At 38.6% G+C, this 25,000-nt stretch overlaps 1 pseudogene; it reads right to left on the bottom strand.

The window, feature by feature from the left end:
• LOC128635868 (plexin-A1-like) overlaps nucleotides 1-25,000 on the bottom strand; it is a 43,593-nt pseudogene that overhangs the window by 17,630 nt on the left and 963 nt on the right.

Genomic DNA, 25,000 nt, shown 5'->3' with positions numbered 1-25,000 from the left:
AAGTTTTGATAACCTGGACTCCGTCAGGTAAATTTTCATTTCTACAGAATCTATTAGTCCCTAGGAAGGAAACCCTTGTGAGAGGAGATAGAGAACTCTTTCCTTCGTTCACTTTCCACCCATGCGACCTCAGGAATGCCAGAACTATTTCTGTATGAGATTTGGCAATTTGAAAGCTTGACGCCTGTATCAGGATATCGTCCAGGTAAGGAGCCACCGCTATGCCTCGCGGTCTTAGGACCGCCAGAAGTGAGCCCAGAACCTTTGTAAAATTATTGGGGCTGTAGCCAACCCAAATGGAAGAGCTACAAATTGGCAATGCCTGTCTAGAAAGGCAAACCTCAGGAACTGATGATGATTCTTGTGAATCGGGAATGTGAAGGTAGGCATCCTTTAAGTCCACTGTGGTCATGTACTGACCCTCTTGGATCATGGGTAAAATGGTTCGAATAGTTTCCATCTTGAATGACGGAACTCTGAGGAATTTGTTAGGATCTTTAAATCCAAAATTGGTCTGAAGGTTCCCTCTTTTTTGGGAACCACAAACAGATTTGAATAAAACCCCTGTCCTTGTTCCGTCCGCGGAACTGGATTGGATCACTCCCATTACAAGGAGATCTTGTACACAGCTTAGGAATGCCTCTTTCTTTATCCGGTTTGCAAATAATCTTGAAAGGTGAAATCTCCCTTGTGGAGGAGAAGCTTTGAAGTCCAGAAGATATCCCTGAGATATGATCTCCAACGCCCAGGGATCCTGAACATCTCTTGCCCACGCCTGGGCGAAGAGAGAGAGGTCTGCCCCCTACTAGATCCGTTGTCGGATAGTGGGGCCGCTCCTTCATGCTGTCTTAGAGGCAGCAGCAGGCTTTCTGGCCTGCTTGCCCTTGTTCCAGGACTGGTTAGGTTTCCAGGCCTGCTTGGATTTAAGCAAAAGTTCCCTCTTGTTTTGAAGCAGAGGGAAGTTGATGCTGCACCTGCCTTGAAATTTCGAAAGGCACGAAAAGTAGACTGTTTAGCCTTTGATTTGGCCTGTCCTGAGGAAGGGTATGACCCTACCTACAGTAATGTCAGCAATAATTTCTTTCAACCAGGCCCGAATAAGGTCTGCCCCTTGAAAGGAATGTTGAGTAACTTTAGACTTTGAAGTCACATCAGCTGACCAGGATTTGAGCCATAGCGCCCTACGCGCCTGGATGGCGAATCCGGAATTCTTAGCCGTTAGTTTAGTCAAATGAACAATGGCATCAGAAACAAATGAGTTAGCTAGCTTAAGAGTTCTAAGCTTTTCAACAATTTCAGTCAATGGAGCTGTATGGATGGCCTCTTCCAGGGCCTCAAACCAGAATGCCGCCGCCGCAGCAGCAGTGACAGGCGCAATGCATGCAAGGGGCTGTAAAATAAAACCTTGTTGAATAAACATTTTCTTAAGGTAACCCTCTAATTTTTTTATCCATTGGATCTGAAAAAAGCACAACTGTCCTCAACCGTGATAGTGGTACGCTTTGCTAAAGTAGAAACTGCTCCCTCCACCTTAGGGACAGTCTGCCATAAGTCCCGTGTAGTGGCATCTATTGGAAACATTTTTCTAAATATAGGAGGTGGGGGAAAGGGCACACCGGGCCTATCCCACTCCTTACTAATAATTTCTGTAAGCCTTTTAGGTATTGGAAAAACCATCAGTACTCACCGGCACTGCATAGTATTTATCCAGCCTACACAATTTCTCTGGCACTGCAATTGTGTCACAGTCATTCAGAGCAGCTAATACCTCCCCAAGCAATACACGGAGGTTCTCAAGCTTAAATTTAAAATTAGAAATCTCTGAATCATGTCTCCCCGATTCAGAGACGTCACCCACAGACTGAAGCTCTCCGTCCTCAGGTTCTGCATATTGTGACGCAGTGGCTCTTACAGCATCTACGCGCTCTGTATCTCGTCTAACCCCAGAGCTATCGCGCTTGCCTCTCTATTCAGGCAATCTGGATAATACCTCTGACAGGGTATTATTCATGATTGCAGCCATGTCCTGCAAAGTAATCGCTATGGGCGTCCCTGATGTCACCCTCTGGTGACAATTCTTTTATAGATAAAGACTGATCTTACTGTTTAAGGTGAAAATCAATACATTTAGTACACATTCTCCTATGGGGGCTCCACCATGGCTTTTAAACATAATGAACAAGTATCCTCTGTTTCAGACATGTTTGTACAGACTAGCAATGAGACTAGCAAGCTTGGAAAACACTTTAAAGCAAGTTAACAAGCAATATAAAAAACGTTACTGTGCCTTTAAGAGAAAGAAATTTTGACAAAATTTGAAATAACAGTGAAAAAATGGCAGTTACACTAACAAAATTTTTACAGTGTATGTAACAAGTCAGCAGAGCATTGCACCCACTTGCAAATGGATGATTAACCCCTTAATAACAAAAACAGAATAACAAATGACAAAAACGTTTTTAAACACAGTCACAACAACTGCCACAGTCTACTGTGATTGTTACCCTCCTCAAACAGGACTTTGAAGCCTTTTGAGCCCTTCAGAGATGTCCTGGATCATGCAGGAAGAAGCTGAATGTCTCTGTCAGTATTTTTATCTGCACAGAAAAGCACTAAAATAGGGCCCTTCCCACTCATATTGCAACAGTGAAAAGCCTCAGGAACTGTTTCTAGGCAAAAATCAAACCAGCCATGTGGAAAAAAACTAGGCCCCAATAAGTTTTGTCACCAAACATATATAAAAACGATTAAACATGGCCAGCAAACGTTTTATATTACACTTTATAAGAGTATGTATCTCTATTAATAAGCCTGATACCAGTCGCTATCACTGCATTTAAGGCTTTACTTACATTAATCCGGTATCAGCAGCATTTTCTAGCAAATTCCATCCCTAGAAAAATATTAACTGCACATACCTTATTGCAGGAAAACCTGCACGCCATTCCCTCTCTGAAGTTACCTCACTCCTCAGAATATGTGAGAACAGCAATGGATCTTAGTTACTTCTGCTAAGATCATAGAAATCACAGGCAGATTCTTCTTCTAATGCTGGGCTGAGATGAAACAGTACACTTCCGGTACCATTTAAAAATAACAAACTTTTGATTGAAGTTAAAAAACTAACTATAATACACCACTCTCCTCTTACTACGTCCATCTTTGTTGAGAGTTGCAAGAGAATGACTGGATATGCAGTGAGGGGGGAGGAGCTATATAGCAGCTCTGCTGTGGGTGATCCTCTTGCAACTTCCTGTTGGAAGGAAAATATCCCACAAGTAATGGATGATCCGTGGACTGGATACACTTAACAAGAGAAATAATATAAATATATATATATATAATATATATATATATATATATATAGATATATATATATATATATATATATATATATATATATAATATACACACACACACACACACACACTGTATACATTTACACACACACTGTATACATTTACACACACACACACACACACTGTATACATTTACACACACACACACACACACTGTATACATTTACACACACTGTATACATTTACACACACACACACTGTATACATTTACACACACACAGTATACATTTACACACACACACTGTATACATTTACACACACACACTGTATACATTTACACACACACACTGTATACATTTACACACACACACTGTATACATTTTACACACACGACACACACTGTATACATTTACACACACACACACACACTGTATACATTTACACACACTGTATACATTTACACACACACACACTGTATACATTTACACACACACACACTGTATACATTTACACACACACACACTGTATACATTTACACACACACACACACTGTATACATTTACACACACCAGTATCATTTCACACACACACTGTATACATTACACACACACACAGTATACATTTACACACACACACTGTATACATTTACACACACACACTGTATACAATTACACACACACACACACTGTATACATTTACACACACACACACACACTGTATACATTTACACACACTGTATACATTTACACACACTGTATACATTTACACACACACACACTGTATACATTTACACACACACACACACACACACACACACCACACACTGTATAACACACACACACTGTATACATTTACACACACACACACACACTGAAACATTACACACACACACACTGTATACATTTACACACACACACACGTATACATTTATACACACATGAAAACACACACTGTATACATTTATACACACAGTATACACATACTGTATACATTTATACACACATGTATACACAACTGTATACATTTATACACACATGTATACACATACTGTATACATTTATACACACATGTATACACATACTGTATACATTTATAGCACACATGTATACACATACTGTATACATTTATACACACATGTATACACATACTGTATACATTTATACACACATGTATACACATACTGTATACATTTATACACACATGTATACACATACTGTATACATTTATACACACATGTATACACATACTGTATACATTTATACACACATGTATACACATACTGTATACATTTATACACACATGTATACACATACTGTATACATTTATACACACATGTATACACATACTGTATACATTTATACACACATGTATACACATACTGTATACATTTATACACACATGTATACACATACTGTATACATTTAATACACACATGTATACACATACTGTATACATTTATACACACATGTATACACATACTGTATACATTTATACACACATGTATACACATACTGTATACATTTATACACACATGTATACACATACTGTATACATTTATACACACATGTATACACATACTGTATACATTTATACACACATGTATACACATACTGTATACATTATCACCATTATCACATCACTGTATACATTTATACACACATTATACACATACTGTATACATTTATACACACATGTATACACATACTGTATACATTTATACACACATGTATACACATACTGTATACATTTATACACACATGTATACACATACTGTATACATTTATACACACATGTATACACATACTGTATACATTTATACACACATGTATACACATACTGTATACATTTATACACACATTGTATACACATACTGTATACATTTATACACACATGTATACACATACTGTAAACATTTATACACACATGTATACACATACTGTATACATTTATAACACACATGTATACACATACTGTATACATTTATACACACATGTATACACAAACTGTATACATTTATACACACAAGTATACACATACTGTATACATTTATACACACATGTATACACATACTGTATACATTTATACACACATGTATACACATACTGTATACATTTATACACACATGTATACACATACTGTATACATTTATACACACATGTATACACATACTGTATACATTTATACACACATGTATACACATACTGTATACATTTATACACACATGTATACACATACTGTATACATTTATACACACATGTATACACATACTGTATACATTTATACACACATGTATACACATACTGTATACATTTATACACACATGTATACACATACTGTATACATTTATACACACATGTATACACATACGGTATACATTTATACACACATGTATACACATACTGTATACATTTATACACACATGTTATACACATACTGTATACATTTATACACACATGTATACACATACTGTATACATTTATACACACATGTATACACATACTGTATACATTTATACACACATGTATACACATACTGTATACATTTATACACACATGTATACACATACTGTATACATTTATACACACATGTATACACATACTGTATACATTTATACACACAAGTATTCACATACTGTAGTAGCATTTATACACACATGTATACACATACTGTATACAGTTTATACACACATGTATATCACATACTGTATACAATTTATACACACATGTATACACATACTGTAATACATTTATACACACATGTAACACATACTGTATACATTTTATACACACATGTATACACATACTGTATACATTTATACACACATTATACACATACTGTATACATTTTATACACACATGTATACACATACTGTATACATTTATACACACATGTAATACACATACTGTATACATTTATTACACACATGTATTCACATACTGTATACATTTAATACACACATGTATAACACAGTACTGTATACATTTAATACACACATGGTATACACATACTTGTATACATTTATACACACATGTATTACACATACTGTAGACATTTATACACACAGGTATACACATACTGTATACATTTAGTACACACATGTATACACATACTGTATACATTATACACACATGTATACACATACTGTATACATTTATACACACATGTATACACATACTGTATACATTTATACACACATGTATACACATACTGTATACATTTATACACACATGTATACACATACTGTATACATTTATACACACATGTATACACATACTGTATACATTTATACACACATGTATACACATACTGTATACATTTATACACACATGTATACACATACTGTATACATTTATACACAGCATGTATAGCACATACTGTATACATTTATACACACATGTATAGCACATACTGTATACATTTATACACACATGTATACACATACTGTATACATTTATACACACATGTATACACATACTGTATACATTTATACACACATGTATACACATACTGTATACATTTATACACACATGTATACACATACTGTATACATTTATACACACATGTATACACATACTGTATACATTTATACACACATGTATACACATACTGTATACATTTATACACACATGTATACACAAACTGTATACATTTAGTACACACATGAATACACATACTGTGATACATTTATACACACATGTATACACAAACTGTATACATTTATACACACATGTATACACCATACTGTATAACATTTAATACACACATGTATACACATACTGTATACATTTATACACACATGTATACACATACTGTATACATTTATACACACATGATAACACATACTGTATACATTTATACACACATGTATACACATACTGTATACATTTTATACACACATGTATACACATACTGTATACATTTATACACACATGTATCACATACAGTATACATTTAACACACAATTATACACATACTGTAAACATTTATACACACATGTATACACATACTGTATACATTTATACACACATGTATACACATACTGTAATACATTTATACACATCATGTATACACATTACTGTATACATTTATACACACATGTATACACATACTGTATACATTATACACACAAGGTATACACATACTGTAATACATTTATACACACATGTATACACATACTTGTATACAGTTTATACACACATGTATACACATACTGTATACATTTATACACACATGTATACACATACTGTATACATTTTATACACACATGTATACACATACTGTAACATTTATACACACACACGTATACACATACTTGTATACATTTATACACACACAACAAAAGTATTACACAAACGGTCTAGGACATTTATACACACACGTATGACACATACTGTATACATTAATACACACACGTATACACAAACTGTATACATTTAATACACACATGTATACACATACTGTAGTAACATACACACACACTATACACTGTATACACACACACACTATACACATATACACTGTATACACACACACACTATACACATATACACTGTATACACACACACACTGTATACACAGTACTGTATACAGTACACACACTGATACACACACACAACTGTATACACACACACTGTATACATACACACACACTGTATACATACACACACACTGTATACATTTGCACACACACACTGTATACATTTACACACACACACTGTATACATTTACACACACACACTGTATACATTTACACACACACACACACACACTGTATACATTTACACACACACACTGTATACATTTACACACACACACACTGTATACATTTTACACACACACACACAGTATACATTTACACACACACTGTATACATTTACACACACACTGTATACATTTACACACACACACACACACACACAGTATACATTTACACACACACCGTATACATTTACACACACACCGTATACAGTTACACACACATACACTGTATACATTTATACACACATACACTGTATACATTTATACACACACACTGTATACATTTATACACACACACTGTATACATTTATACACATACTGTATACATACACACACATACTGTATACATACACACACACACTGTATACATACACACACACACTGTATACATTTACACACACTGTATACATACACACACACATACAGTATACATACACACACACATACAGTATACATACACACACACACACACTGTATACATCACACACACACATACAGTATACATACACACACACACATACAGTATACATACACACACACACACACAGTATACATACACACACACTGTATACATACACACACACATAGTATACATTTATACACACACACTTTATACATTTGCACACACACACTGTATACATTTACACACACACACTGTATACATTTACACACACACACTGTATACATTTACACACACACACTGTATACATTTACACACACACACTGTATACATTTACACACACACACTGTATACATATACACACACACACACACACACACACACTGTATACATTTACACACACACACTGTATACATTTTACACACACACACACACACACAGTGTATACATTTACACACACACACCCACTGTATACATTTACACACACATACACTGTATACATTTACAACACACATACACTGTTATACATTTATACACACACACTGTATACATTTATACACATACTGTATACAGACACACACACATACTGTATACATACACACACACACTGTATACATTTTAATACACACACTGAGTATACATTTATACACACACATACTGTATACATTACACAACACACATACTGTTAATACATACACACACACATACTGTATACATACACACACACACATACTGTATACATACACACACACACATACTGTATACATACACACACACACATACTGTATACATACGTCAGGGACACACCACATACGTGTATACATACACACACACACACTGTATACATACACACACACTGTATCACATACACACACACTGTTATACATACACACACACTGTATACATACACACACACTGTATACATACACACACACATACACTGTAATACATACACACACACATACACTGTATACATACACACATACACTGTATACATACAACACACACATACACTGTATACATACACACACACATACACTGTAGTACATACACACACATACACTGTATACATACACACACATACACTGTAGTACATACACACACACATACACTGTATACATACATAGCACATACACTGTATACATACACACACACTGTATACTACACACACTGTATACATTTATACACATACTGTATACATACACACACTCACACTGTAACATTTATACACACACATACTGTATACACTTATACACACACATTACTGTATACACTTATACCACACACATACTGTATACATTTATACACACATACTGTATACATTTATACACACACATACTGTATATATTTACAACACACATACTGTATATATTTACACACACTATATACACACACAGCACATAGAATTCGTACACATGCAGCAGCTATGTACATACATCTCAACAAGCATGATACAGCTGCACCAATGTAATGGGCACACATTGATTACAATATACACACAAATACAGCGCACAAATATATGTAGCAGCATCCTGACAGGGAACTACAGCAGGCAGACACAAACATACACTCGTACCCACACAACGCTCAACACACTATTGTCTGCTTACAATGTACAGTAGCAGTAGATACACACGTACACTTACCTAAGCATGCTTGTGCGCACACACACACTAATGCTGCTTACAACGTACAGCAGGCAGTAGATACACACGTACACTTACCTAAGCACGCTTGTGCACATCACACACGAATGACTGCTTACAACGTACAGGCACAGATTAGATACACATGTACAATTATACCTAGAGCACGCTTGTGTACACACACACACTAATGGCTGCTTACAATGTACAGTAGCAGTAGATACACACGTACACTTATACTTAAAGGGACACTGAAACCAAATTTTTTTCTTTTGTAATTCAGAAAGAGCATGCAAGTTTTAAGCAACTTTCTAAGTTTACCTCCTATTATCAATTTTTTCTTCGTTCTCTTGCTATCATTATTTGAAAAAGAAGGCATCTAAGCTTTTTTTTTTTGGTTCAGTACTGTGGACAGCACTTTTTTTATTGGTGATGAATTTATCCACCAATCAGCAAGGACAACCCCAGGTTGGTTCACAAAAATGGGTCGGCATCTAAACATACATTCTTGCATTTCAAATAAAGATACCAAGAGGAATGAAGAAAATTTGATAATAGGAGTAAATTATAAAGTTGCTTAAAATTTCATGCTCAATCTGAATCACAAAAGAATTTTTTGGGTTACAGTGTCCCCTTTAAGCACGCTCGTACACATACCTAAATGGGCTGCTTACAATGTACAGCAGTAGATACACACGTACACTTATACCGTAAGCACGCTCGTGCACACACACACTAATGGCTGCTTACAATGTACACGCAGCAGTTAGATACACACATAACACTTATACCTAAGCCACGCTCGTGCACAAACACACTAATTGCTGCTTACAATGTACAGGAGGCAGTAGATAAACACGTACACTTGCACCTAAGCACGCTCGTGCACACTACACTGTCTTCTTACAAAGTACTGCAGCAGTAGAATACACATACACTTAAACCTAAGCATGCTCGCACACACACTAATAGCTGCTTACATTGTACAGGGCGCAGTATATACACTCATACAGTTATATCTAAGCATGCTCATGCACGCACACTAATGGCTGGGGACCTCACACAGGAACAGCAGATACACAGACCGCTGCATTATCAGGTCACCCCTCCTCTCAGATCCTCTCCCCCAACCGTTTAGACAGGAGTTAATATTCCACACTGCTGCAGCAGAGCCTCCCAGCGACACAAGATCATCCAGTCGGTGTTTAAAAAAAAAAAAAAAAAAAAAAAAAAAAAAGAAGAAGATGGCAGGAATAAAGATGGGAGCCGGAGGAGCCAGTGAACCATGAAATCATTTTAATTCCCTGGATAATAGATGTTACCACAAAATCCACAGCTCCTCTGTGCCCCAAAAATACCAAGTACAATGGGTTTAAGGAGGCAGAAGATGCAAAACCTCATTTCTGCTGGCACTACGTGCAGAAAATTCTCAATAAAAATATCTGGCAGAGAAATAAAGTGCGCTAAAGAGGAAAGCAGCTAATATGGTGTCAGTTTAGCAGGTTAGAAGCACACTTAAACATAACCAGAAAGGAAAAGCAACCCAGAGAACTACAGTTATAACCACTTTCTGTATGTACTGACCACCAACAACACAAAGGGAAACGGTAACAGCGCAAACCGTAAACGCTTAAATTAAAAAGGGACAGGAAACACCAAAATGTGCTTTCATGATAAATGCACAGTATATATCGGTAATGAAAAGCTGCATTCCAAAACGTCTGCACAGTTAATATTTTATATATACACACAGTATATATCAGTAATGAAAAGCTGCATTCCAAAACGTCTGCACAGTTAATATTTTATATATACACACAGTATATATCAGTAATGAAAAGCAGCATTACAAAACGTCTGCACAGTTAATATTTTATATATACACACAGTATATATCAGTAATGAAAAGCTGCATTACAAAACGTCTGCACAGTTAATATTTTATATATACACACAGTATATATCAGTAATGAAAAGCTGCATTCCAAAACGTCTGCACAGTTAAATTTTATATATACACACAGTATATATCAGTAATGAAAAGCTGCATTACAAAACGTCTGCACAGTAAATATTAGATACACACAGTTATCAGTAATGAAAAGCTGCATTACAAAACGTCTGCACAGTAAATATTAGATACACACAGTATATATCAGTAATGAAAAGCTGCATTACAAAACGTCTACACAGTTAATATTTTATATATATACACACACACACACAGACTCACAGTATATAAAATGTAATTAAAAGGACAGGAAATCCCCACAATTGTCTTCATAATTCAGATACAACATACAATTTTGAACAACTTTCCAGTTTAATTCTATAATCAAATATGCTTAATTCTCGTTATCCTTAGCTGAAGGAACAGCATTGCACTACTGACAGCTAGCTGAACACATCTAGTTAGCCAATCACAAGAGACAAATGCATGCATGCCCCAATCAGCTCTAGCTCCCACTAGTGTAGGATATGTGCATGTTCTTTTTCAACAAGGGATACCAAGAGAACAAAGCACATTTGAAAATAGAAGGGAATTTAAAAGGGTCTTAAAATGACATGCTCTATTTGTATAATGCAAGGTTCATTTTGACTTTCCTATCCCATTAAACATAAAAAGCTTTTACTATGTGCTCTGGGATACTGAGATCTGATCCAAAGAACCGTCCTAAATCACAAATGGATAAAATCTAGAATATTTTATAAATATAATCTGCAGTAATTACGCAAACACTGAGCTGTACAAATGTCCACAAGGCAACAGGACGATACTAGCACCTGCATTAAAGGGAGGTAAGATCAGATCAAGCTTTCATGGCACAGAAAAAAACAGCAATTTAAAAAAGAAGTTTACTTTCACTTCAATTTTAAAATTTGTTCCCTCTGTAGCTTTTGTTGAAAAGCATATCTAGAAATGAGACTCAGTAGCAGCAATGCATTACTGGGAGCGAACTGCCAATTGGTGGTTGCACACAAGCCTCTTGTCATTCACTCATCAGATGTATTTAGCTCCCATTAGTGCATTGCTGCACTTGAACTGACTTTAACTATGTGTTTGCAGCAAGCCACCGAGCAATAATAAAATACTCTTAACACCTGAGAGCATTTTGTGTGTACACTTTTATGTTTTTTTAAGGGACATGAAAGCCACATTTTTTCTTTTGTGATTTAGAAAGAGCATGTCATTTTAAACAACTTTCTAATTTACTTCCATTATCTCATTTGCTTCATTCTCTTGATATCACTTGCTGAAAAGCATATCTAGATATGCTCAGTAGCTGCTGATTGGTTGCTGCACATAGAAGCCTTGTGTGATTGGCTCGCGCATGTTCATTGCTATTTCTTCAACAAAGGATATCTAAAGAACTGAGCAAATTAGATAATAGAAGTAAATTAGAAAGTTGTTTAAAATTACATGCCCTATCTGAATCATGAAAGTTTAATTTTGACTAGACTGCCCCTTTAAATATAATTAGTAAATGGATGGCACAAAAGCTTCTTTTTGGAGCCGGATGGAGGGAAGTTATACAGAAACACACAGAGGTGGTTTATGGAGAAGAAGTAAAATATTTGTAGCTGGGGGGGGGGGGGGGGTCCGGGGGGGATTCAAGAGATGTTTTAAGGGTGCTAAGACTGTCAGCAAAGTGTTAAGGAAGAACTTGAATCCGATAACTGGAACTGAACCAGGAAAGTTATGGAAGGCTGGCAGCGGTTCCCCCCTTACAGCTTCAGAGCCAAAGTGAAATGATATCATCCGCTATACGGCTCAGTTTGCATCACTAGAACCCTCGCTGACTCCTGAATATGCAACACGATGGATGCTGATGTGTTTACTGCTCTGCTTTGTCTCAACAAACTCGCTGGGAAATGACAAATACAGCTGCACACCCACAAAAAAAAAAAAAAAACTCCTCAGCAGCGCACACTACCTCGCTGTCAATAAATAATTACACTGACAATTAGCTCATTAACATCAAAACGCCTCATTAGGGAGTCTGTAGCTAAACATTTATATGGCTTCTGCACCACCTAGGTCAGAGAAAGGAGAGAAAAGCTGCCGTTCCCAATATCTACCCAGCAGCCTGGCACCGAGGGTAAATCCCTGATGCCCAATTAGTGACCAATCCCAGTAATGCGGGTGTGTGAGGGCTACAGCTACTGCTCAGCTGCACCTCTGCTGAAATAAAGGCACATTTAACCCCTAAGCTGCCAGAAAGGGATTCTTTTTTTGACACATTTGGCAGAACCCCTTATGCTGTGAGACAAAGAAACTGCAGCAGTTGGAGAGAACATGTGAAGAAAAAAGCAGAAGCGACCGTGTGGGTCATTGTACAGCACTGGGTACACAAGGCAGCGGCACAGTCATAGCTACAAGCAGCCTATAGACCCTCAAGCTTCTGGATTATTCTATTTATGAACAAAAAAAAACAATGGCTGCTTCAGCTTTGTGACTGGCACCTGACTCTTTCCCTAAACTATAAGCCACTAAGATACAAACAGCCAGCCCAGAAATGCACACAGTGCTAAAGCCTTACACCCACAGCTACTAGAATTATACGTACAGCTCATAATGATACAGATCCTCCTGTATGTATACAAACATCCTTGTCTCACTCCTTACGGGCAGTAATGCGCAAAGCATTGTCACACACACACACAAAATCACTGCCACACGCACATAAAACATGAACACACTCACAGGCACTAATACACACACAATCACTGTCACAAGCACATAAAACATGCACACACACAGAACACAATCACTGTCACAAGCACATAAAACATGAATACATACACACACAACACAATTACTGGCACTAGCACATACAACATGAACACACACACAGGCACTAATACACACACAATCACTGGTCACAAGCACATAAAACATGCACACACACACACTAATACACACAGAACACAATCACTGCCACAAGCACATAAAACATGAATACATACACACACAATTACTGGTACTAGCACATTCAAAATGAACACGCACACAGGCACTAATACACACACAATCACTAGTCACAAGCACATACAACATGAACATGCATACAGAAACTAGCATGCACTAATAAACACAATCTTTTACACTAGCACATACAACATTAACACGCTCACAATCACTGCCACTAGCACATACAACATGAACATACATACAGGAACTAGCATGCACTAATATTTACACACACACACCACAATCACTGCCACTAGCACATACAACATGAACACACACAGGCACTAGCATGCACTAATATACACACACAATCACTGCCACAAGCACACAAAAAAACACAAACACACTAATACACACACAGAACACAATCACTGCCACAAGCACATACAACATGAACACGCACACAGGCACTAGCATGCACTAATATGTTATATATTTTAGATTACAATATTAATTATGACTATCTCCGCAGTAACCTCCAACGTGTTATATATTTTATATAAGGTTATAGATATAATTAAAACTAACTCAGCGGCAACATTCAATATATTTGTATTTTTCTGTAGTTCTAATCAGGTGATATCTTTTTAAACACAGCAAATTATATTTGTGGAGTAAAGAGGATTCAGTTTGGAAAAATATATACAGATTTATTAAACATTAAACAAGCTACTAAAAAGCGATATACCATTTAATTATACACAAAGGAAACTCTGATACACTATGAAATAACATATACAGTGTACTATTTTGCTTAGTTTTTAACCCTATGGATACAAACAGTGAAATCTATTACAAGGTAAAATAAACCAGCATTTACCAATTATGCAGTATGTGTTACTAACAACGGTTATTTGATATAATCTTAGCCAAATAATATCATTAAAATTATGTTTGGTAACTTAACAATACAATCAGTCAGATTCAGAATTTATATCTACAGCCGAAGGAACGCATAAGAACCTCTCTAATGCCTCAACAAATATATACACAATCACTGGCACCAGCACATACAATATGAACATGCATACAGGAACTAGCATGCGCTAATACACACACAATCACTGCCACTAGCACATACAACATGAATATGCATACAGGCACTAGCATGCACGAATATACACAGAACACACACAATCACTGGCACAACACGCACTAGCATGCACTAATATAAACAGAACACACACAATCACTGGCACCAGCACATACAACATGAACATGTATACAGGAACTAGCATGCACTAATACACAACGTGACAATACACAGGCGCTAATGCACACAACGTGACAATACACAGGCGCTAATGCACACAACGCGACAATACACAGGCGCTAATGCACAGTCACTAACATACAAGGCTTAGTCAGGACATTTCTCAGGCAACAACACTGCAGGTTCTTTAAAATTCCCATCGCAGATGCAAGTCCGCAGGCCCAGCCCTATCCAATCGCTGTCTAATAGCTCAGCTGTATTATGTTTTTATTATGAGGACATGAAGCCTAGAAAACCGGTGTGAATACTGAACACATGGAAATGAAGGCACAGTACTGTGTGCGCCTCATGTCTGCCCAGGTGCCAGCAAAGATGCGCTTTATCATCACATTATTTACAGCTTAAAGGAGCCCAAAGAAAATGGTTATGCTCTTTCTTCATGGGAACCTGAAGGTTCTACATGTGACTTGCAAATGTTTTTGCTTCTGAAGAGCAGGATTTTGTAAATGGTTAAGGAGAATATAAATCAGTTTGCACAAGTAAAATACAAATATGGATATAACAAAATAAAAATACATCAAAAACATAAGGCATTGCTGAGCATTCAGGGACAGGAGCACTCGCAGCACCTGAAAACCCTGAAGCAGCAGTGGCAAGCGGGCAGCCCAGAGCGTGGGCCCTGGGGCAAGGGGGCGGCCCAGAGCGTGGGCCCTGGGGCAAGGGGGCGGCCCAGAGTGGGGCCCTGGGGTAGAATGCTAGGAGCCAGTGGCTCCTTGGCTTCGGGGTTTGTCAAGCTCTGCACTACTCTACCAGTTCCCATATGCAACACTTGCTGATCTCTGCCCTGTGGTTACTGCACACGTTTTTACACCTGTAAGTATAGAAAGCTATGTGACGTTGCAACTTACAAGTATGTTTCTTTATATGATTTTATTATGAGGACAACTACTGTGTGTGGTTTCCATAAGATGTGCACACTTTGTCCGATAGTGCAGTCCAGGTGCTACCAGGGGCACAGGCTGGATAAGACAAGGAAAGGGTTAATAACCACACAGCCCAGGGGTCTCTCACCAGCCCATATCCTGGGTTTGTGGTCACAATTATTCCTCGCCTGTGTAAATTCCTTCTCTGCTAATTTCCCAGGGGGGCGACCGCTGAGTGACAACATAAAGTTAATAAACGATAATTAGTGGCAGAAAAGAGAGCACTGCTCAGCATTCAGTCACCCAACAGGCGGCCAGCGCTTAATCCTTACTCTGCTCCCGTGTGCCACAGTCATGCTCCACAAGAGGTGACACCAAGGACAGCAGTGACATTTCTTACTATCTATGCTTCTATACAGAGGTGTAAATTGTGCGGTATGCACCATACACAGGGAGACTGCATGGCATACACTTTATACAGCAGTGCTTGATATAGGAGCCAGTGGCTCCCAGGTTTGTCGAGACCTGTTATACAGGGAAGATTGTGTGTGGCCTTCCATCCCAGAGATGCCGAGAGCATCCTGCATAGCAATATGATATAGCTTGCCTAACCCTGCTACATGCTACACACTGATTGTTTACTGCAGTGCACAAGCTTTTTCACATATGGCATCTGGTTGGCGACGGCAAAAGTAGACCAGATAAACACTCAATGCAGCACTTAATTACCAATATATACTGTGAATATATATAAAAAAAAACATTTGTGTGCGTGTAGGCCTTTTGTTATGCAGCACTTAATTACCAATATATACTGTACAATGTACATATATATTTATTGTGTGAACAGACGTTTTGTAATGTAGCGCTTAATTACCAATATATACTGTGCATATATAAAAGATTTATTGTATGCGCAGTCCTTTTGTAATGCAGTATTTAAAGGGATAGGAAAGTCCAAATTAACTTGCATGAATTTTAAGACTCTTCTATTTTCAAATGTGCTTTGTTCTCTTGGTATCCATTGTTGAAAATAATTACACACATATCCTACACCAGTGGGAGCTAGCTGGTGATTGGTGCCTGCATACATTTGTCTCTTGTGAATGGCTATTTAGCCAACTAGATATGTTCAGATTGCTGCCAGTATGCAATGTGGTTCCTTCATCAAAGGATAACATGAGAATGAAGCAAATTTGATAAAAGTAAATTTGAAAGTTGCTTAAAATTGTATGTTCTATCTGAATTATGAAGGATTTTTTTTTTTTTTTAAGAGGGGGGGGGATTTCTTGTCCCTTTAATTATCGATATATACTGTGCATATATAAACATTTATTGTTTGAACAGATGTTTTATAATGTGGCACTTAATTACCGATACAGAGATAAAGAGATATAGATATATATATATATAGATAGTAGATAGATAGATATATTGCTCCTTCTGAGACTACACAGGTATAGGTGTGCTTTTCAACAAAAGATAACAAGATTACAAAGCAAATTAGATAAACATTGTATGTTCTATTTTGATTTATGACATTTTAATCCCAACCTGTCTCTCTCTGTAATTCTATATTACCACAAGTTTAATGCCATTTTCATGTGCTTGATACAAAATAGATTTTAGTAATTGAAGTCAGCTGTTGAACCCTCTGCTACACCTCCCTATCTGGATATATTTATCCATAGAAATAAGGTGCCATCTTCGGCTGGACAGCTGTGCCACTAAACTGCCTCTCTTCACATTCTGGTACTTGGAACCTGCAGTGCTGACAACTTGATAGCAGAACTCACTAGCCCAGCATGGTATGGGCTAACAATGTGCAGGTTTCCAGCAGAGGTAGCCCTGAGAGTGCACGTGTTGAGGGTGGCTGGTCATTTTTCTGCACTTGCTTTCAGGTTTGCCAACAATCATGTTACAATTACATCACTTGGCGGAGTATTGAATTAGTCTGAAAGCAAAATCAAATCAGCGTGCACAGAGCTCCTCAGGAGAGAGGTCCCCTTTAGCTTGTCAGCCAGCTGTTACCTATCTCTCAAGAAAACACTAGAAGAGACGCCAATGCCAACACTGAACACGGCACGAGAGTCACAGTGAACATAACCACTGTGTGCCAACATACTGGCCGGGGTTTGCCCACCTTTGTCCCTCAGCTGCCCTGCGGTTGGCATCCTTAGCTTTAGGTGTCAGTTGCTGTATTAGATACATGAAGCAAAATGCTAAAAGACGAGACATTAGAGCCCATCTTTTTCTTAACTTTATTTAAAAGAAAACATTCTTGTCACCTCTTTTTCCACCAATAGCACTTCAGGACTAACAGTGCAGTTATTTAGTCCCTGGCATTACAAATGTCTGGTGCCAGCGCTACAGGGCTAACAGTGCAGTTATTTAGTCCCTGGCATTACAAATGTCTGGTGCCAGCGCTCCAGGGCTAACAGTGCAGTTATTTAGTCCCTGGCATTACAAATGCCTGGTGCCAGCGCTTCAGGGCTAACAGTGCAGTTATTTAGTCCCTGGCATTACAAATGTCTGATGCCAGCGCTCCAAGGCTAACAGTGCAGTTATTTAGTCCCTGGCATTACAAATGTCTGGTGCCAGCTCTCCAGGTCTAATGTACAGTTATTTAGTCCAAGGCTAACAGTGCAGTTATTTAGTCCCTGGCATTACAAATGCCTGGTGCCAGCGCTTCAGGGCTAACAGTGCAGTTATTTAGTCCCTGGCATTACAAATGTCTGATGCCAGCGCTCCAAGGCTAACAGTGCAGTTATTTAGTCCCTGGCATTACAAATGTCTGGTGCCAGCTCTCCAGGTCTAATGTACAGTTATTTAGTCCCTGGCATTACAAATGTTGGTGTCAGCGCTTCAGGGCTAACAGTGCAGTTATTTAGTCCTGGTATTACAAATGTCTGGTGCCAGCGCTTCAGGGCTAACAGTACAGTTATTTAGTCCCTGGTATTACAAATGTCTGGTGCCAGCGCTTCAGGGCTAACAGTGCAGTTATTTAGTCCCTGGCATTACAAATGTCTGATGCCAGCGCTCCAAGGCTAACAGTGCAGTTATTTAGTCCTGATATTACAAATGTCTGGTGCCAGCTCTCCAGGTCTAATGTACAGTTATTTAGACCCTAGTATTACAAAATGTCTGGTGCCAGCGCTCCAGGCCTAACAGTGCAGTTATTTAGTCCCTGGCATTACAAATGTCTGGTGCCAGCGCTTCAGGGCTAACAGTGCAGTTATTTAGTCCCTGGAATTACAAATGTCTGGTGCCAGCGCTACAGGGCTAACAGTGCAGTTATTTAGTCCCTGGTATTACAAATGTCTGGTGCCAGCGCTTCAGGTCTAACAGTGCAGTTATTTAGTCCCTGGCATTACAAATGTCTGGTGCCAGCGCTCCAAGGCTAACAGTGCAGTTATTTAGTCCCTGGTATTACAAATGTCTGGTGCCAGCGCTCCAGGTCTAACAGTGCAGTTATTTAGTCCCTGGTATTACAAATGTCTGGTGCCAGCGCTTCAGGTCTAATGTACAGTTATTTAGTCCCTGGTATTACAAATGTCTGATGCCAGCGCTCCAGGTCTAACAGTGCAGTTATTTAGTCCCTGGTATTACAAATGTCTGGTGCCAGCGCTTCAGGTCTAATGTACAGTTATTTAGTCCCTGGCATTACAAATGTCTGATGCCAGCACTCCAGGCCTAACAGTGCAGTTATTTAGTCCCTGGCATTACAAATGTCTGGTGCCAGCTCTCCAGGTCTAATGTACAGTTATTTAGTCCCTGGCATTACAAATGTCTGGTGCCAGCACTCCAGGTCTAATGTACAGTTATTTAGTCCCTGGCATTACAAATGTCTGGTGCCAGCTCTCCAGGTCTAATGTACAGTTATTTAGTCCCTGGCATTACAAATGTCTGGTGCCAGCGCTCAAGGGCTAACAGTGCAGTTATTTAGTCCCTGGTATTACAAATGTCTGATGCCAGTGCTTCAGGGCTAACAGTGCAGTTATTTAGTCCCTGGCATTACAAATGTCTGGTGCCAGCTCTCCAGGTCTAATGTACAGTTATTTAGTCCCTGGCATTACAAATGTCTGGTGCCAGCGCTCCAGGGCTAACAGTGCAGTTATTTAGTCCCTGGTATTACAAATGTCTGGTGCCAGCACTCCCGGTCTAACAGTGCAGTTATTTAGTCCCTGGCATTACAAAGGTCTGGTGCCAGCACTTCAGGTCTAACAGTGCAGTTATTTAGTTCCTGGTATTACAAATGTCTGGTGCCAGCGCTTCAGGGCTAACAGTGCAGTTATTTAGTCCCTGATATTACAAATGTCTGGTGCCAGTTCTCCAGGTCTAACAGTGCAGTTATTTAGTCCCTGGCATTACAAATGTCTGGTGCCAGCGCTCCAGGCCTAACAGTGCAGTTATTTAGTCCCTGGCATTACAAATGTCTGGTGGCAGCGCTCCAGGCCTAACAGTGCAGTTATTTAGTCCCTGGTATTACAAATGTCTGATGCCAGCGCTCCAGGGCTAACAGTGCAGTTATTTAGTCCCTGGCATTACAAAGGTCTGGTGCCAGCGCTTCAGGTCTAACAGTGCAGTTATTTAGTCCCTGGCATTACAAATGTCTGGTGCCAGCGCTCCAGGTCTAACAGTGCAGTTATTTAGTCCCTGGCATTACAAATGTCTGGTGCCAGTGCTTCAGGGCTAACAGTGCAGTTATTTAGTCCCTGGCATTACAAATGTCAGGTGCCAGCGCTTCAGGGCTAACAGTACAGTTATTTAGTCCCTAGCATTACAAATGTCAGGTGCCAGCGCTCCAGGCCTAAGAGTGCAGTTATTTAGTCCCTGGTATTACAAATGTCTGGTGCCAGCGCTCCAGGCCTAAGAGTGCAGTTATTTAGTCCCTGGTATTACAAATGTCAGGTGCCAGCGCTCCAGGCCTAAGAGTGCAATTATTTAGTCCCTGGTATTACAAATGTCTGATGTCAGCACTCCAGGACTAACAGTGCAGTTATTTAGTCCCTGGCATTACAAATGTCTGGTGCCAGCGCTCCAAGGCTAACAGTGCAGTTATTTAGTCCCTGGCATTACAAATGTCTGGTGCCAGCGCTCCAAGGCTAACAGTGCAGTTATTTAGTCCCTGGCATTACAAATGTCTGGTGCCAGCGCTCCAAGGCTAACAGTGCAGTTATTTAGTCCTGGCATTACAAATGTCTGGTGCCAGCGCTCCAGGGCTAACAGTGCAGTTATTTAGTCCCTGGAATTACAAATGTCTGGTGCCAGCGCTCCAAGGCTAACAGTGCAGTTATTTAGTCCCTGGCATTACAAATGTCTGGTGCCAGCGCTCCAGGGCTAACAGTGCAGTTATTTAGTCCCTGGTATTACAAATGTCTGGTGCCAGCGCTCCAGGGCTAACAGTGCAGTTTATTTAGTCCCTGGTATTATAAATGTCTGGTGCCAGCGCTCCAGGACTAACAGTGCAGTTATTTAGTCCCTGGTATTACAAATGTCTGGTGCCAGCGCTCCAGGGATAACAGTGCAGTTATTTAATTCCTGGTATTACAAATGTCTGATGCCAGCGCTTCAGGGCTAACAGTGCAGTTATTTAGTCCCTGGTATTACAAAGGTCTGATACCAGCGCTTCAGGACTAACAGTGCAGTTATTTAGTCCCTGGTATTACAAATGTCTGGTGCCAGCGCTCCAAGGCTAACAGTGCAGTTATTTAGTCCCTGGCATTACAAATGTCTGATGCCAGGGCTTCTGAAGTTTTCTTGTAGACCCCCTACTCAGGGCCTCTATATGCCTGCAGTGCTGGTATCTATGTTTTACACAAATTTGCTTCTCTCTTCTGGTATTCTTGAAAAGCATACCTAGGTAAGCACAGGATAAGCAATGCACTACTGCAAGATAGCTGCTGATTAGTGGCTACACACATCTCTCGCCATTGGCTCAACAGATGTGCTCAGCTAACTCCCTGTAGTGCATTGTTTCTCTGAAGCATACTTTAACTATGTTTTTATATCAAGTAACAATACTATTCTCTAACATATTACTGCATTTTCTGTTTCCACTCTATGTCCCTTTAATATTGCTGTTAGGTACCCAACAACCTGATATCTATTAGTATATATTTCTGCTAGTAATGTTTCCTAAATGACACTAATATTTGTTTAATTATATGTAGTAAAAAAACACTTTGCAATACACATTTTTTTATTCCCCCTCTCTCGTTTTAATTGCATTTTGAACATAAGTTTTGCACTTTAGAGAACTAGAACACGACAGACTTTACAAGCCTAATCCTTTCTACATATCTGTCCATAATTCTCCACAGCAGAGAAAAGATAAGATAATACAAAACAATACAAGGTTTACCCAACATAATGACCATGGCTAGTCTTGTCTGCTTCTGGATTGGCTCCTCTAAATAAGGCAAGTGAGGGGTGTTTTGCTACTGAATAACAAATTGTACAATTAATGTATTTCATTTTTTCACCCCTGCATAGTATGTTCATTTATTACAAGATAGCAGAGAAAAGCACAAGGTTTTTACTGCCCTTATGTTATGTATTAAACCACAGCTATTGCACAGGTAACCCTGTTTATACGGATCAATAAGATTGGTACAATTATAACCTCAGGAAAGAAAAACATTTCCAAGCTTTTAGTGAGCAGAGGAGAGACCAAGTGCTACGAAAGCTTCCTGGTTCCACCTGCCCTCTCCAGATACAGCGTGAAAATTGCATATGACACGGTAGGCGAGTAGGATAAATATTGCCCTCATTCAAGAGGTAATCTGGCCTTGCTTTAATCCGGGGCTATGAATGCAGCTCTCTAAAGTAGGTTATTACTGTGATCTGCAAAAAGATTATCTCTCCTGATAACTCCCCTGAGTGAATTACTGTGAGCTACAATCACAAAAACAATGAAAAACAAATAAGACTGAAATCTAAACACCAGCGCCTCGTATAGAGCAGGAAAAAAATTAAAAAAAAACTTGCGGAAATTATTGGAAGAGACAGACACTTTACTGGCATTTCTGTATTTTCCATTCCCCAGTAAGCATTTAGAGTATTTGCTCCTGAGAGCAGTATGAAAATGATCAGACTCCGTCCTTATCACTGAGATATTTGTGGTTAGAAAGGCCCATTACTGAGCTTCTTCTGACTACTAACACTGAATGATTTAGTCTGCCGCATACCAGAAATCATCCTACAATAACTGCCCTGTATGACACAACACTTATGTTTTATTTTGTTATAGTGTGTTTTAGTTGTGTAGTTTTGCTTAGAAGAGTCAAAAAGAAAATGCTAACATGGCTAGCAAACACTTTTTTAGTAAAATGTCAGAATTAGGTGTAAATAAAAAAAAAATTATAATATTTTAGAATAATAGACTAACAGATGATCCCACTTATGGGGAGAACTTACCGAGTTAATACACACGAGTTCCTTGTTTAGAAGCCAGGGCAAAGAAAGCTTTCCTTCCCCTCTGTAACAAGACTGAATGCGTTCCTTAATTTTGTCCTTGATTTTATTCAGGGTGAACAGGCATAGGACAGATTGTTTCGGTGGTTTCACCCTGTTCTTTTGTCCCTGAGAAAAGATGGTAAAAAGAATGTCTTCTTGCTCAGATATGCCCAACTCTAAGGCCAATCGTTTTCCAGGTTTGCTCAGGTAGGCATCCTGTATGAGACGATACTCCACACCATCCTTCATGCAGCCAATAGGGAATTCCACATAAGAATAAAACTTGGGGTCATCTACGCAAAGTCGAACAATTTTGGAAGTGAAGAACTGT

Source organism: Bombina bombina, chromosome 7, assembly GCF_027579735.1.
Source record: "Bombina bombina isolate aBomBom1 chromosome 7, aBomBom1.pri, whole genome shotgun sequence".
Taxonomy (NCBI): Eukaryota; Metazoa; Chordata; class Amphibia; order Anura; family Bombinatoridae; genus Bombina; species Bombina bombina.
The sequence above is the reverse complement of the archived record's forward strand: the minus strand, read 5'-3'. Positions and strand labels throughout refer to the sequence as shown.